This window comes from Clavelina lepadiformis, chromosome 2, assembly GCF_947623445.1.
Source record: "Clavelina lepadiformis chromosome 2, kaClaLepa1.1, whole genome shotgun sequence".
NCBI classification, from domain to species: Eukaryota; Metazoa; Chordata; class Ascidiacea; order Aplousobranchia; family Clavelinidae; genus Clavelina; species Clavelina lepadiformis.
Window position 1 is genome coordinate 4,474 of NC_135241.1, and position 9,777 is coordinate 14,250.

A 9,777-nucleotide genomic window follows, 5' to 3' on the forward strand; every position below is an offset into this window, starting at 1 on the left:
ACCCTAACCCTAACCCTAACCCTAACCCTAACCCTAACCCTAACCCTAACCCTAACCCTAACCCTAACCCTAACCCTAACCCTAACCCTAACCCTAACCCTAACCCTAACCCTAACCCTAACCCTAACCCTAACCCTAACCCTAACCCTAACCCTAACCCTAACCCTAACCCTAACCCTAACCCTAACCCTAACCCTAACCCTAACCCTAACCCTAACCCTAACCCTAACCCTAACCCTAACCCTAACCCTAACCCTAACCCTAACCCTAACCCTAACCCTAACCCTAACCCTAACCCTAACCCTAACCCTAACCCTAACCCTAACCCTAACCCTAACCCTAACCCTAACCCTAACCCTAACCCTAACCCTAACCCTAACCCTAACCCTAACCCTAACCCTAACCCTAACCCTAACCCTAACCCTAACCCTAACCCTAACCCTAACCCTAACCCTAACCCTAACCCTAACCCTAACCCTAACCCTAACCCTAACCCTAACCCTAACCCTAACCCTAACCCTAACCCTAACCCTAACCCTAACCCTAACCCTAACCCTAACCCTAACCCTAACCCTAACCCTAACCCTAACCCTAACCCTAACCCTAACCCTAACCCTAACCCTAACCCTAACCCTAACCCTAACCCTAACCCTAACCCTAACCCTAACCCTAACCCTAACCCTAACCCTAACCCTAACCCTAACCCTAACCCTAACCCTAACCCTAACCCTAACCCTAACCCTAACCCTAACCCTAACCCTAACCCTAACCCTAACCCTAACCCTAACCCTAACCCTAACCCTAACCCTAACCCTAACCCTAACCCTAACCCTAACCCTAACCCTAACCCTAACCCTAACCCTAACCCTAACCCTAACCCTAACCCTAACCCTAACCCTAACCCTAACCCTAACCCTAACCCTAACCCTAACCCTAACCCTAACCCTAACCCTAACCCTAACCCTAACCCTAACCCTAACCCTAACCCTAACCCTAACCCTAACCCTAACCCTAACCCTAACCCTAACCCTAACCCTAACCCTAACCCTAACCCTAACCCTAACCCTAACCCTAACCCTAACCCTAACCCTAACCCTAACCCTAACCCTAACCCTAACCCTAACCCTAACCCTAACCCTAACCCTAACCCTAACCCTAACCCTAACCCTAACCCTAACCCTAACCCTAACCCTAACCCTAACCCTAACCCTAACCCTAACCCTAACCCTAACCCTAACCCTAACCCTAACCCTAACCCTAACCCTAACCCTAACCCTAACCCTAACCCTAACCCTAACCCTAACCCTAACCCTAACCCTAACCCTAACCCTAACCCTAACCCTAACCCTAACCCTAACCCTAACCCTAACCCTAACCCTAACCCTAACCCTAACCCTAACCCTAACCCTAACCCTAACCCTAACCCTAACCCTAACCCTAACCCTAACCCTAACCCTAACCCTAACCCTAACCCTAACCCTAACCCTAACCCTAACCCTAACCCTAACCCTAACCCTAACCCTAACCCTAACCCTAACCCTAACCCTAACCCTAACCCTAACCCTAACCCTAACCCTAACCCTAACCCTAACCCTAACCCTAACCCTAACCCTAACCCTAACCCTAACCCTAACCCTAACCCTAACCCTAACCCTAACCCTAACCCTAACCCTAACCCTAACCCTAACCCTAACCCTAACCCTAACCCTAACCCTAACCCTAACCCTAACCCTAACCCTAACCCTAACCCTAACCCTAACCCTAACCCTAACCCTAACCCTAACCCTAACCCTAACCCTAACCCTAACCCTAACCCTAACCCTAACCCTAACCCTAACCCTAACCCTAACCCTAACCCTAACCCTAACCCTAACCCTAACCCTAACCCTAACCCTAACCCTAACCCTAACCCTAACCCTAACCCTAACCCTAACCCTAACCCTAACCCTAACCCTAACCCTAACCCTAACCCTAACCCTAACCCTAACCCTAACCCTAACCCTAACCCTAACCCTAACCCTAACCCTAACCCTAACCCTAACCCTAACCCTAACCCTAACCCTAACCCTAACCCTAACCCTAACCCTAACCCTAACCCTAACCCTAACCCTAACCCTAACCCTAACCCTAACCCTAACCCTAACCCTAACCCTAACCCTAACCCTAACCCTAACCCTAACCCTAACCCTAACCCTAACCCTAACCCTAACCCTAACCCTAACCCTAACCCTAACCCTAACCCTAACCCTAACCCTAACCCTAACCCTAACCCTAACCCTAACCCTAACCCTAACCCTAACCCTAACCCTAACCCTAACCCTAACCCTAACCCTAACCCTAACCCTAACCCTAACCCTAACCCTAACCCTAACCCTAACCCTAACCCTAACCCTAACCCTAACCCTAACCCTAACCCTAACCCTAACCCTAACCCTAACCCTAACCCTAACCCTAACCCTAACCCTAACCCTAACCCTAACCCTAACCCTAACCCTAACCCTAACCCTAACCCTAACCCTAACCCTAACCCTAACCCTAACCCTAACCCTAACCCTAACCCTAACCCTAACCCTAACCCTAACCCTAACCCTAACCCTAACCCTAACCCTAACCCTAACCCTAACCCTAACCCTAACCCTAACCCTAACCCTAACCCTAACCCTAACCCTAACCCTAACCCTAACCCTAACCCTAACCCTAACCCTAACCCTAACCCTAACCCTAACCCTAACCCTAACCCTAACCCTAACCCTAACCCTAACCCTAACCCTAACCCTAACCCTAACCCTAACCCTAACCCTAACCCTAACCCTAACCCTAACCCTAACCCTAACCCTAACCCTAACCCTAACCCTAACCCTAACCCTAACCCTAACCCTAACCCTAACCCTAACCCTAACCCTAACCCTAACCCTAACCCTAACCCTAACCCTAACCCTAACCCTAACCCTAACCCTAACCCTAACCCTAACCCTAACCCTAACCCTAACCCTAACCCTAACCCTAACCCTAACCCTAACCCTAACCCTAACCCTAACCCTAACCCTAACCCTAACCCTAACCCTAACCCTAACCCTAACCCTAACCCTAACCCTAACCCTAACCCTAACCCTAACCCTAACCCTAACCCTAACCCTAACCCTAACCCTAACCCTAACCCTAACCCTAACCCTAACCCTAACCCTAACCCTAACCCTAACCCTAACCCTAACCCTAACCCTAACCCTAACCCTAACCCTAACCCTAACCCTAACCCTAACCCTAACCCTAACCCTAACCCTAACCCTAACCCTAACCCTAACCCTAACCCTAACCCTAACCCTAACCCTAACCCTAACCCTAACCCTAACCCTAACCCTAACCCTAACCCTAACCCTAACCCTAACCCTAACCCTAACCCTAACCCTAACCCTAACCCTAACCCTAACCCTAACCCTAACCCTAACCCTAACCCTAACCCTAACCCTAACCCTAACCCTAACCCTAACCCTAACCCTAACCCTAACCCTAACCCTAACCCTAACCCTAACCCTAACCCTAACCCTAACCCTAACCCTAACCCTAACCCTAACCCTAACCCTAACCCTAACCCTAACCCTAACCCTAACCCTAACCCTAACCCTAACCCTAACCCTAACCCTAACCCTAACCCTAACCCTAACCCTAACCCTAACCCTAACCCTAACCCTAACCCTAACCCTAACCCTAACCCTAACCCTAACCCTAACCCTAACCCTAACCCTAACCCTAACCCTAACCCTAACCCTAACCCTAACCCTAACCCTAACCCTAACCCTAACCCTAACCCTAACCCTAACCCTAACCCTAACCCTAACCCTAACCCTAACCCTAACCCTAACCCTAACCCTAACCCTAACCCTAACCCTAACCCTAACCCTAACCCTAACCCTAACCCTAACCCTAACCCTAACCCTAACCCTAACCCTAACCCTAACCCTAACCCTAACCCTAACCCTAACCCTAACCCTAACCCTAACCCTAACCCTAACCCTAACCCTAACCCTAACCCTAACCCTAACCCTAACCCTAACCCTAACCCTAACCCTAACCCTAACCCTAACCCTAACCCTAACCCTAACCCTAACCCTAACCCTAACCCTAACCCTAACCCTAACCCTAACCCTAACCCTAACCCTAACCCTAACCCTAACCCTAACCCTAACCCTAACCCTAACCCTAACCCTAACCCTAACCCTAACCCTAACCCTAACCCTAACCCTAACCCTAACCCTAACCCTAACCCTAACCCTAACCCTAACCCTAACCCTAACCCTAACCCTAACCCTAACCCTAACCCTAACCCTAACCCTAACCCTAACCCTAACCCTAACCCTAACCCTAACCCTAACCCTAACCCTAACCCTAACCCTAACCCTAACCCTAACCCTAACCCTAACCCTAACCCTAACCCTAACCCTAACCCTAACCCTAACCCTAACCCTAACCCTAACCCTAACCCTAACCCTAACCCTAACCCTAACCCTAACCCTAACCCTAACCCTAACCCTAACCCTAACCCTAACCCTAACCCTAACCCTAACCCTAACCCTAACCCTAACCCTAACCCTAACCCTAACCCTAACCCTAACCCTAACCCTAACCCTAACCCTAACCCTAACCCTAACCCTAACCCTAACCCTAACCCTAACCCTAACCCTAACCCTAACCCTAACCCTAACCCTAACCCTAACCCTAACCCTAACCCTAACCCTAACCCTAACCCTAACCCTAACCCTAACCCTAACCCTAACCCTAACCCTAACCCTAACCCTAACCCTAACCCTAACCCTAACCCTAACCCTAACCCTAACCCTAACCCTAACCCTAACCCTAACCCTAACCCTAACCCTAACCCTAACCCTAACCCTAACCCTAACCCTAACCCTAACCCTAACCCTAACCCTAACCCTAACCCCTAACCCTAACCCTAACCCTAACCCTAACCCTAACCCTAACCCTAACCCTAACCCTAACCCTAACCCTAACCCTAACCCTAACCCTACGATGCTAACACTCAATTTTAAAAGCGATTTCACACTTAACCCTAACCCCTCATTTAAATGGAGTCATTTTGCTAGATGCGACAGATCATTAAGTCCTAACCCTGAAGATTTGAGAACCGGTATAGTGTTTCATTTATTTGGTAAAGGAACAATTCCACCATAGAGAACTTGTCCAGACACCATTTCCTACAATGCTAACCCTCAATTTCAAAAGCGATTTCACCCCTAACCCTAACCCCTTATTTAAATGGAATCATTTTGCCAGATGCGACCGGTCATTAAGTCCTAACCCTGAAGATTTGGAAATCGGTATTGTATTGTAATTATTTGGTAGAGAACAATTCCACCATAGAGAAATTGTCCAGACACTATTTCCTACCATACTAAACTTCAATTTTAAGGGCGCTTTCACCTCTAACCCAAACCCCTCAATTAAATGGAGTCATTTTGCCAGATGCGACAGGTCATTAAGTCCTAACCCTGAAAATTTCAGAACCAGTATAGTATTTCATTTATTTGGTAAAGAACAATTCCACCATAGAGAACTTGTCTAGACACCATTTCCTACAATGCTAACCCTCAATTTCAAAATTGATTTCACCCCTAACCCTAACCCCTTAATTAAATGGAGTCATTTTGCCAGATGCGACCGGTCATTAAGTCCTAACCCTGAAGATTTTGAAATCGGTATTGTATTGTATTTATTTGGTAGAAAACAATTCCACCATAGAGAACTTGTCCAGACACTATTTCCTACCATACTAACCCTCAATTTTAAGGGCGCTTTCTCCTCTAACCCTAACTCCTCAATTAAATGGAGTCATTTTGCCATATGCGACAGGTCATTAAGTCCTAACCCTGAAGATTTGGAAATCGGTATTGTATTGTATTTATTTGGTAGAGAACAATTCCACCATAGATAACTTGTCCAGACACTATTTCCTACCATACTAACCCTCAATTTTAAGGGCGCTTTCACCTCTAAACCTAGCCCCTCAATTAAATGGAATAATTTTGCCAGATGCGAACGGTCATTAAGTCCTAACTCTGAAGATTTGGAAACCTGTATTGTATTGTGATTATTTGGTAGAGAACAATTCCACCATAGAGAACTTGTCTAGACACCATTACCTACGATGCTAACCCTCAATTTCAAAATTGATTTCACCCCTAACCCTAACCCCTTAATTAAATGGAGTCATTTTGCCAGATGCGACCGGTCATTAAGTCCTAACCCTGAAGATTTGAGAACCGGTATAGTATTTCCTTTATTTGGTAAAGAACAATTTCACCATAGAGAACTTGTCCAGACACCATTTCCTACGATACTAACCCTCAATTTCAAAAGCGATTTCACCCCTAACCTTAACCCCTTAATTAAATGGAGTCATTTTGCCAGATGCGACCGGTCATTAAGTCCTAACCCTGAAGATTTGGAAATCGGTATTGTATTGTAATTATTTGGTAGAGAACAATTCCACCATAGAGAAATTGTCCAGACACTATTTCCTACCATACTAAACTTCAATTTTAAGGGCGCTTTCACCTCTAACCCAAACCCCTCAATTAAATGGAGTCATTTTGCCAGATGCGACAGGTCATTAAGTCCTAACCCTGAAAATTTGAGAACCAGTATAGTATTTCATTTATTTGGTAAAGAACAATTCCACCATAGAGAACTTGTCTAGACACCATTTCCTACAATGCTAACCCTCAATTTCAAAAGTGATTTCACCCCTAACCCTAACCCCTTAATTAAATGGAGTCATTTTGCCAGATGCGACCGGTCATTAAGTCCTAACCCTGAAGATTTGGAAATCGGTATTGTATTGTATTTATTTGGTAGAGAACAATTCCACCATACAGAACTTGTCAAGACACCATTACCTATGATGCTAACCCTCAATTTCAAAAGCGATTTCACCCCTAACCCTAACCCCTTAATTAAATGGAGTCATTTTGCCAAATGCGACCGGTCATTAAGTCCTAACCCTGAAGATTTGGAAATCGGTATTGTATTGTAATTATTTGGTAGAGAACAATTCCACCATAGAGAACTTGTCCAGACACTATTTCCTACCATACTAAACTTCAAATTTAAGGGCGCTTTCACCTCTAACCCAAACCCCTCAATTAAATGGAGTCATTTTGCCAGATGCGACAGGTCATTAAGTCCTAACCCTGAAAATTTGAGAACCGGTATAGTATTTCATTTATTTGGTAAAGAACAATTCCACCATAGAGAACATGTCCAGACACCATTTCCTACGATGCTAACCCTCAATTTTAAAAGCGTATTCACACTTAACCCTAACCCCTCATTTAAATGGAGTCATTTTGCTAGATGCGACAGATCATTAAGTCCTAACCCTGAAGATTTGGAAATCGGTATAGTATTTCATTTATTTGGTAAAGAACAATTCCACCATAGAGAACTTGTCCAGACACCATTTCCTACGATGCTAATCCTCAATTTCAAAAGCGATTTCACCCCTAACCCTAACCCCTCAATTAAAAGGAGTCATTTTGCCAGATGCGACCGGTCATTAAGTCTTAACCCTGAAGATTTGGAAACCTGTATTGTATTGTATTTATTTGGTAGAGAACAATTCCACCATAGAGAACTTGTCTAGACACCATTTCCTACGATGCTAACCCTCAATTTTAAGGGCGCTTTCACCTCTAAACCTAGCCCCTCAATTAAATGGAATAATTTTGCCAGATGCGACCGGTCATTAAGTCCTAACTTTGAAGATTTGGAAACCTGTATTGTATTGTATTTATTTGGTAGAGAACAATTCCACCATAGAGAACTTGTCCAGACACTATTTCCTACCATACTAAACTTCAATTTTAAGGGCGCTTTCACCTCTAACCCAAACCCCTCAATTAAATGGAGTCATTTTGCCAGATGCGACAGGTCATTAAGTCCTAACCCTGAAAATTTGAGAACCAGTATAGTATTTCATTTATTTGGTAAAGAACAATTCCACCATAGAGAACTTGTCTAGACACCATTTCCTACAATGCTAACCCTCAATTTCAAAAGTGATTTCACCCCTAACCCTAACCCCTTAATTAAATGGAGTCATTTTGCCAGATGCGACAGGTCATTAAGTCCTAACCCTAAAAATTTGAGAACCGGTATAGTATTTCATTTATTTGGTAAAGAACAATTCCACCATAGAGAAATTGTCCAGACACTATTTCCTACGATACTAACCCTCAATTTTAAAAGCGATTTCACCCCTAACCCTAACCCCTCATTTAAATGGAGTCATTTTGCCAGATGCGACCGGTCATTAAGTCCTAACCCTGAAGATTTGGAAATCGGTATTGTATTGCATTTATTTGGTAGAGAACAATTCCACCATACAGAACTTGTCCAGACACCATTACCTATGATGCTAACACTCAATTTCAAAAACGATTTCGCCCCTAACCCTAACCCCTCAATTAAATGGAGTCATTTTGCTAGATGCGACAGATCATTAAGTCCTAACCCTGAAGATTTGAGAACCGGTATAGTATTTCATTTATTTGGTAAAGAACAATTCCACCATAGAGAACTTGTCCAGACACCATTTCCTACAATGCTAACCCTCAATTTCAAAAGCGATTTCACCCCTAACCCTAACCCCTTAATTAAATGGAGTCATTTTGCCAGATGCGACCGGTCATTAAGTCCTAACCCTGAAGATTTTGAAATCGGTATTGTATTGTATTTATTTGGTAGAAAACAATTCCACCATAGAGAACTTGTCCAGACACTATTTCCTACCATACTAACCCTCAATTTTAAGGGCGCTTTCTCCTCTAACCCTAACTCCTCAATTAAATGGAGTCATTTTGCCATATGCGACAGGTCATTAAGTCCTAACCCTGAAGATTTGGAAATCGGTATTGTATTGTATTTATTTGGTAGAGAACAATTCCACCATAGAGAACTTGTCCAGACACTATTTCCTACCATACTAACCCTCAATTTTAAGGGCGCTTTCACCTCTAAACCTAGCCCCTCAATTAAATGGAATAATTTTGCCAGATGCGAACGGTCATTAAGTCCTAACTCTGAAGATTTGGAAACCTGTATTGTATTGTATTTATTTGGTAGAGAACAATTCCACCATAGAGAACTTGTCTAGACACCATTACCTACGATGCTAACCCTCAATTTCAAAAGCGATTTCACCCCTAACCCTAACCCCTTAATTAAATGGAGTCATTTTGCCAGATGCGACCGGTCATTAAGTCCTAACCCTGAAGATTTGAGAACCGGTATAGTATTTCCTTTATTTGGTAAAGAACAATTCCACCATAGAGAACTTGTCCAGACACCATTTCCTACGATACCAACCCTCAATTTCAAAAGCGATTTCACCCCTAACCTTAACCCCTTAATTAAATGGAGTCATTTTGCCAGATGCGACCGGTCATTAAGTCCTAACCCTGAAGATTTGGAAATCGGTATTGTATTGTAATTATTTGGTAGAGAACAATTCCACCATAGAGAAATTGTCCAGACACTATTTCCTACCATACTAAACTTCAATTTTAAGGGCGCTTTCACCTCTAACCCAAACCCCTCAATTAAATGGAGTCATTTTGCCAGATGCGACAGGTCATTAAGTCCTAACCCTGAAAATTTGAGAACCAGTATAGTATTTCATTTATTTGGTAAAGAACAATTCCACCATAGAGAACTTGTCTAGACACCATTTCCTACAATGCTAACCCTCAATTTCAAAAGTGA